This window comes from Biomphalaria glabrata, chromosome 10, assembly GCF_947242115.1.
Source record: "Biomphalaria glabrata chromosome 10, xgBioGlab47.1, whole genome shotgun sequence".
In the NCBI taxonomy this organism is placed as follows: Eukaryota; Metazoa; Mollusca; class Gastropoda; family Planorbidae; genus Biomphalaria; species Biomphalaria glabrata.
In genome coordinates, this window is record NC_074720.1 from 3,720,638 (window position 1) to 3,728,380 (window position 7,743).

General features: G+C 42.5%; 1 protein-coding gene across 4 annotated transcripts in view; it reads left to right on the forward strand.

Moving 5' to 3' along the window:
- LOC106052984 (uncharacterized) overlaps window positions 1-7,743 on the forward strand; it is a 181,471-nt gene that overhangs the window by 133,494 nt on the left and 40,234 nt on the right. The window lies entirely within an intron of this gene.

A 7,743-nucleotide genomic window follows, 5' to 3' on the forward strand; every position in this document is an offset into this window, starting at 1 on the left:
TTATTGTCCCTTTACCTTTGTGTATTTCACTGGGCTCTTGACCATAGGAGGGTCTTTTTTTGCCGCTGCACCTGATGGAAGGACATTACACAGAAGCTAGGCACATTTCTCATCCCATATGCTAGGACAAATTTGTACAAATACTCCTTCTTCCCTAGTGCCATTAGAGCATGAAATGGGTTGCCTGAGCCAGCCAGGAAAACCAGTGACTTGGCAGAATTTAAGTCATTGGTTAATATGCATGACTAAATGCATGACGCGTAGACGTAATCATCTTCTTTTTTGAAGTAACGTCTGTATTATATAAGATAAGATAAGCGGATATGAGAGATTAGCCCGGATATCTGTCATTAAGTAGCCCCATTAAGTAGATGATCAGGCAATTACTTCCCTTTGTTGTGAGACACGGCTCCCTGAGCCACACAGTGGTCCCACTTCCCAAGAAGGCCGGAGGCCGATCCCACGAGAGATTCCTCCGTGTTGCTAAAATGTACCGCCACAAACCGTGGAGAGGACAGTCACGGCAGCGTACGGCCCCCGTGAGGAACTGCATAGGGGAGAGAACATTCTTCTCTCATCGTGCCATGTTATTTCGCTAGAAATACTGGTGTGGATGCCTACTGGTGTGGGTGCCTACTGGTGTGGGTGCCTACTGGTGTGGATGCCTACTGGTGTGGGTGCCTACTGGTGTGGATGCCTACTGGTGTGGGTGCCTACTGGTGTGGGTGCCTACTGGTGTGGGTGCCTACTGGTGTGGATGCCTACTGGTGTGGATGCCTACTGGTGTGGGTGCCTACTGGTGTGGGTGCCTACTGGTGGCCCTGTTCCATTTCCCTGTTGGCCTGTCTCTCTTAAAAGACGTATCCACCAATGTGCCACACTGAAACCGGGAAAAGATGCCCATACGTCTGAATCCTAGATCGACTAGTCATGATCCCCCCCCCCTCCCCGGCTTTCACCCTGACGCTGGGTCTGACCGAGACCAAAAGCTTGCTGCCACGTCACAATTATAACGGCACACCTGTGACGTGGCAACGAGATATTGGCCTTCACCGATCTAAGGGCCTACTCAAACGACTGGTCTCGGTCTGACACGTTTTGCAGAGAAATGTTTTTTCCCCTCTTGCCGCTTGCCCCTGTAACCCTGTTATGGCAAGTCTTAGAAACACAGTCGATATTTTTTTTTAAATTTAAATTTGCGTTACTCTTCTTCTTGTGGCTTTACGTAAGTCATGAGACTGCGTGACAACCTGGCGATAACTATGGGACCTCCAAACACTATCGATCTAAAATCTTTTTATTTTATGAGGGGGGTGGCAGGGGAAAGCAGGAAGATCATATGAGCTGTTCACCTTGAGTGTCTGATATGCTTGTGTCCAAGTTTCGTATCTTGGTCGAAAGAAGAATTGATTAGATTGAAGCTTCTTCATCCATTTCTTCCGTATTTGGGCTGGTCAGTTTTCACGCTGAAGTCAATTAAAGTAATTTGCCCTTTGCTGATATTCTGGTTGTTAACTATTTTTAAGTTCAAGTTAATATTACTTAAGCAAGAAAGTCAAGAGTAATAGAAAAGGCAAAGGAAAAGAAAAAAAAAACGAGATATTAAGACACCTGAAGAAACATATAAATAATTCTAAGAGCAGGACTGGGAGAAATGTTAAAATAAACAAGCAAAATATGTAAAAAAAAAATGATATCTTATTAGGGGAAAGAACTAGGAGGCGCGGCGGCTGAGCGGTAAAGCGCTTGGCTTCCGAACCGGGGACCGGGGTTCGAATCCTGGTGAAGACTGGGATTTTTAATTTCGGGATTTTAGGGCGCCTCTGTGTCCACCCAGCTCTAATGGGTACCTGACTTTAGTTAGGGAAAAGTGTAAAGGCGGTTGGTCGTTGTGCTGGCACATGACACCCTTGTTAACCGTAGGCCACAGAAACAAATGACCTTTACATCATCTGCCCTATAGACCACAAGGTCTGAAAGGGGAGCTCTACTTTTTAGGGGAAGAACTGCACATATCACGATAATGTTGATTTTATTTCTTTGTTTCAATATCAGACAAAATATTGAATTACCAATAATAAAAAGACTAATGAATTAATTTTTAATTTGATTCATGTTTTGTTAGGTGATACTGCCACAGCACTTGGCAGAATTTAAATCAATGGTTAATATACATGACTGAATGCATGACTCGTATAACGTAATCCTCTTCTTTTTTGAAGTAACGTCTGTATTATATAAGATAAGAAGATAAGCACCCCTACGACGAAAGTCAAGGGACAGATGACGAGTTAATGAGCTTTTAAAATTGGATTCTGCAGTGATAAAGAGTGCAGACCAATTCTCACTAACCTTTAAAAAAAAAACACCTAGTTTATCAACTCCTCCTTTCATTTTTACACCGGAAACGCCAAAAAGACAGATACCATAGTTATTCCGCCATGTATCAAAAATATCTCAAATGCTTTTATAAAATCAATCCGGCTTATCAATACTTTCCTATTTCGGATATACCAAAAACTCCATTTAAGAAAATCCAATATCTTATCTTATCTTATATAATACAGACGTTACTTCAAAAAAGAAGATGATTACGTCCTACGCGTCATGCATTTAGTCATGCATATTAACCAATGACTTAAATTCTGCCAAGTCACTGGTTTTCCTGGCTAGCTCAGGCAACCCATTCCATGCTCTAATAGCACTAGGGAAGAAGGAGTATTTGTACAAATTTGTCCTAGCATATGGGACGAGGAATGTGCCTTTATCTTTGTGTCTTTCAAAGATATAAATCTATCGACACGAAGCAGATCAATACAAAGAAAGTTCAAGATTATTTGAGCTGATTGAACGTGTCAAACTAGAGAGTGATAAATGATTGCCTGACCAGCACCACCTCATCAGACCCCATAACTTCCCGTTAAGTTGTAACGTCTAATCGCACAAAAAAATGTTTCAGCCAGGAATGAAGGATAAAAAAGTAGAATTCCACTTGGCCTGAAAACGAAACGAAATTGTTGAAAAGTCTGAAAGTTTACGTCTGCTAATGATTAAATGATGAGCGTGTTGTCATCGATTTTCAGGTAAATGTGAAGAGGAGCGTGGTCAGGTCTATGTTGTTGTTTTTTTAAATGCTATGTTATACTGTTAATCTGTTAATCTCTCTTTTTTTTTTGCGAGCTGTTTTTTTTTTAGTTATTATCATCAACACCATCATCATTAGTCTTATCAGTCCTAATCAGTCATCATCATTTATCATGCCATCATCATCAAATATGACTTCTAAACTGCCATTAACATAATCAGCATCATAATAATTATCACCAGTACCATCATCATCATCAGTTATCACCATCATCATCAATAACAACACTATCAGCATTAGCATTAATATCATCTTCAACATAATGTTCTTCATTATCACCTTAATCATTAATATTACCATCAACATCATGATAATGATAGCTATCACTACCATCATCATCATCTTTTACATTGTCATCATCATCGAACTCTTGATTTGCGCTGTGGCTGTGAAAGTGTGTCGGGAGAGTGGTTGTGACGGTTGTTTCTAGTGTTCAACCATCTGTAAGCCCCATGCACTAAGGCGCCGCACTGGGATTAATCCCTTATAGCACGGTCCAGGTATCTGGCAGTGTTCTGTAAGGTTCGCTTGGCAAGCCCCCCGCATGCACCAGTTCTATCTGCTCCAAGACCAGTCTTATCTTCGATTGTGTTTCTCGGCACCCTGCAGTCGTTGAGGATAGTGTCCAGCCAAGTTTTTCTTCTGGTGGCCATGTCTGCCTATTACTTTTATCGCATCGCGAAGGTCATATTGACCCAGTTTCCGTCACATCTGAATACTGAAGAGCTCTACCTGTTTGTCTGCCATCCTGTTCACGTGTAACACGAGGATCACGCTTCTCGGTGGAAAATGTTACTTTCTCTGTAGACAGCTTCCCATTGCTGGAATGTTGGGCCTGTTATCTCAGTGGAAAATGTTACTTTCTCTGTAGAAAGCTTCCCTTTGCTGGACTGTTGGGCCTGTTATCTAAGTGGAAAATGTTACTTTCTCTGTAGACAGCTTTCCTTTGCTGGGCTGTTGGGCCTGTTATCTAAGTGGAAAATGTTACTTTCTCTGTAGACAGCTTCCCATTGCTGGACTGTTGGGCCTGTTATCTAAGTGGAAAATGTTACTTTCTCTGTAGACAGCTTCCCTTTGCTGGACTGTTGGGCCTGTTATCTAAGTGGAAAATGTTACTTTCTCTGTAGACAGCTTCCCATTGCTGGGCTGTTGGGTCTGTTATCTCAGTGGAAAATGTTACTTTCTCTGTAGACAGCTTTCCTTTGCTGGGCTGTTGGGCCTGTTATCTAAGTGGAAAATGTTACTTTCTCTGTAGACAGCTTCCCATTGCTGGACTGTTGGGCCTGTTATCTAAGTGGAAAATGTTACTTTCTCTGTAGACAGCTTCCCTTTGCTGGACTGTTGGGCCTGTTATCTAAGTGGAAAATGTTACTTTCTCTGTAGACAGCTTTCCTTTGCTGGGCTGTTGGGCCTGTTATCTAAGTGGAAAATGTTACTTTCTCTGTAGACAGCTTCCCATTGCTGGACTGTTGGGCCTGTTATCTAAGTGGAAAATGTTACTTTCTCTGTAGACAGCTTCCCTTTGCTGGACTGTTGGGCCTGTTATCTAAGTGGAAAATGTTACTTTCTCTGTAGACAGCTTCCCATTGCTGGGCTGTTGGGTCTGTTATCTAAGTGGAAAATGTTACTTTCTCTGTAGACAGCTTCCCATTGCTGGGCTGTTGGGTCTGTTATCTCAGTGGAAAATGTTACTTTCTCTGTAGACAGCTTTCCTTTGCTGGGCTGTTGGGCCTGTTATCTAAGTGGAAAATGTTACTTTCTCTGTAGACAGCTTCCCATTGCTGGGCTGTTGGGTCTGTTATCTAAGTGGAAAATGTTACTTTCTCTGTAGACAGCTTCCCATTGCTGGGCTGTTGGGTCTGTTATCTCAGTGGAAAATGTTACTTTCTCTGTAGACAGCTTTCCTTTGCTGGGCTGTTGGGCCTGTTATCTAAGTGGAAAATGTTACTTTCTCTGTAGACAGCTTCCCATTGCTGGACTGTTGGGCCTGTTATCTAAGTGGAAAATGTTACTTTCTCTGTAGACAGCTTCCCTTTGCTGGACTGTTGGGCCTGTTATCTAAGTGGAAAATGTTACTTTCTCTGTAGACAGCTTTCCTTTGCTGGGCTGTTGGGCCTGTTATCTAAGTGGAAAATGTTACTTTCTCTGTAGACAGCTTCCCATTGCTGGACTGTTGGGCCTGTTATCTAAGTGGAAAATGTTACTTTCTCTGTAGACAGCTTCCCTTTGCTGGACTGTTGGGCCTGTTATCTAAGTGGAAAATGTTACTTTCTCTGTAGACAGCTTCCCATTGCTGGGCTGTTGGGTCTGTTATCTAAGTGGAAAATGTTACTTTCTCTGTAGACAGCTTCCCATTGCTGGGCTGTTGGGTCTGTTATCTCAGTGGAAAATGTTACTTTCTCTGTAGACAGCTTTCCTTTGCTGGGCTGTTGGGCCTGTTATCTAAGTGGAAAATGTTACTTTCTCTGTAGAAAGCTTCCCTTTGCTGGACTGTTGGGCCTGTTATCTAAGTGGAAAATGTTACTTTCTCTGTAGACAGCTTTCCTTTGCTGGGCTGTTGGGCCTGTTATCTCAGTGGAAAATGTTACTTTCTCTGTAGACAGCTTCCCATTGCTGGACTGTTGGGCCTGTTATCTAAGTGGAAAATGTTAATTTCTCTGTAGACAGCTTCCCTTTGCTGGACTGTTGGGCCTGTTATCTAAGTGGAAAATGTTACTTTCTCTGTAGACAGCTTCCCATTGCTGGGCTGTTGGGTCTGTTATCTAAGTGGAAAATGTTACTTTCTCTGTAGACAGCTTCCCATTGCTGGGCTGTTGGGTCTGTTATCTCAGTGGAAAATGTTACTTTCTCTGTAGACAGCTTTCCTTTGCTGGGCTGTTGGGCCTGTTATCTAAGTGGAAAATGTTACTTTCTCTGTAGACAGCTTCCCATTGCTGGACTGTTGGGCCTGTTATCTAAGTGGAAAATGTTACTTTCTCTGTAGACAGCTTCCCTTTGCTGGACTGTTGGGCCTGTTATCTAAGTGGAAAATGTTACTTTCTCTGTAGACAGCTTCCCATTGCTGGGCTGTTGGGTCTGTTATCTCAGTGGAAAATGTTACTTTCTCTGTAGACAGCTTCCCATTGCTGGAATGTTGGGCCTGTTATCTAAGTGGAAAATGTTACTTTCTCTGTAGACAGCTTTCCATTGCTGGACTGTTGGGCCTGTTATCTCAGTGGAAAATGTTACTTTCTCTGTAGACAGCTTCCCATTGCTGGAATCTTGGGCCTGTTATCTAAGTGGAAAATGTTACTTTCTCTGTAGAAAGCTTCCCTTTGCTGGACTGTTGGGCCTGTTATCTAAGTGGAAAATGTTACTTTCTCTGTAGACAGCTTTCTTTTGCTATGCTGTTGGGCCTGTTATCTAAGTGGAAAATGTTACTTTCTCTGTAGACAGCTTCCCATTGCTGGGCTGTTGGGTCTGTTATCTCAGTGGAAAATGTTACTTTCTCTGTAGACAGCTTCCCATTGCTGGATTGTTGGGCCTGTTATCTAAGTGGAAAATGTTACTTTCTCTGTAGACAGCTTCCCATTGCTGGACTGTTGGGCCTGTTATCTAAGTGGAAAATATTACTTTCTCTGTAGACAGCTTCCCTTTGCTGGACTGTTGGGCCTGTTATCTAAGTGGAAAATGTTACTTTCTCTGTAGACAGCTTCCCATTGCTGGGCTGTTGGGCCTGTTATCTAAGTGGAAAATGTTACTTTCTCTGTAGACAGCTTTCCTTTGCTGGGCTGTTGGGCCTGTTATCTCAGTGGAAAATGTTACTTTCTCTGTAGACAGCTTCCCATTGCTGGGCTGTTGGGTCTGTTATCTAAGTGGAAAATGTTACTTTCTCTGTAGACAGCTTCCCATTGCTGGACTGTTGGGCCTGTTATCTAAGTGGAAAATGTTACTTTCTCTGTAGAAAGCTTCCCTTTGCTGGACTGTTGGGTCTTTTATCTCAGTGGAAAATTTTACTTACTTGTAGACAGCTTCCCTTTGCTGGACTGTTGGGTCTGTTATCTCAGTGGAAAATGTTACTTTCTCTGTAGACAGCTTCCCTTTGCTGGACTGTTGGGTCTGTTATCTCAGTGGAAAATTTTACTTACTTGTAGACAGCTTCCCTTTGCTGGACTGTTGGGTCTGTTATCTCAGTGGAAAATTTTACTTTCTCTGTAGACAGCTTCCCTTTGCTGGACTGTTGGGTCTGTTATCTCAGTGGAAAATTTTACTTACTTGTAGACGGCTTCCCTTTGCTGGACTGTTGGGTCTGTTATCTCAGTGGAAAATTTTACTTACTTGTAGACGGCTTCCCTTTGCTGGACTGTTGGGTCTGTTATCTCAGTGGAAAATTTTACTTACTTGTAGACGGCTTCCCTTTGCTGGACTGTTGGGTCTGTTATCTCAGTGGAAAATTTTACTTACTTGTAGACGGCTTCCCTTTACTGGACTGTCGGGCCTGTCATCTACATATCTTGAAGATGATGTGTTCATTGACAGACAGTCTACTTAATTGAGATTTGGGTCGAAGTAGGAGTTAAAATATCCCACTAAATTACTGGGAACTAGAAATTTCTAGA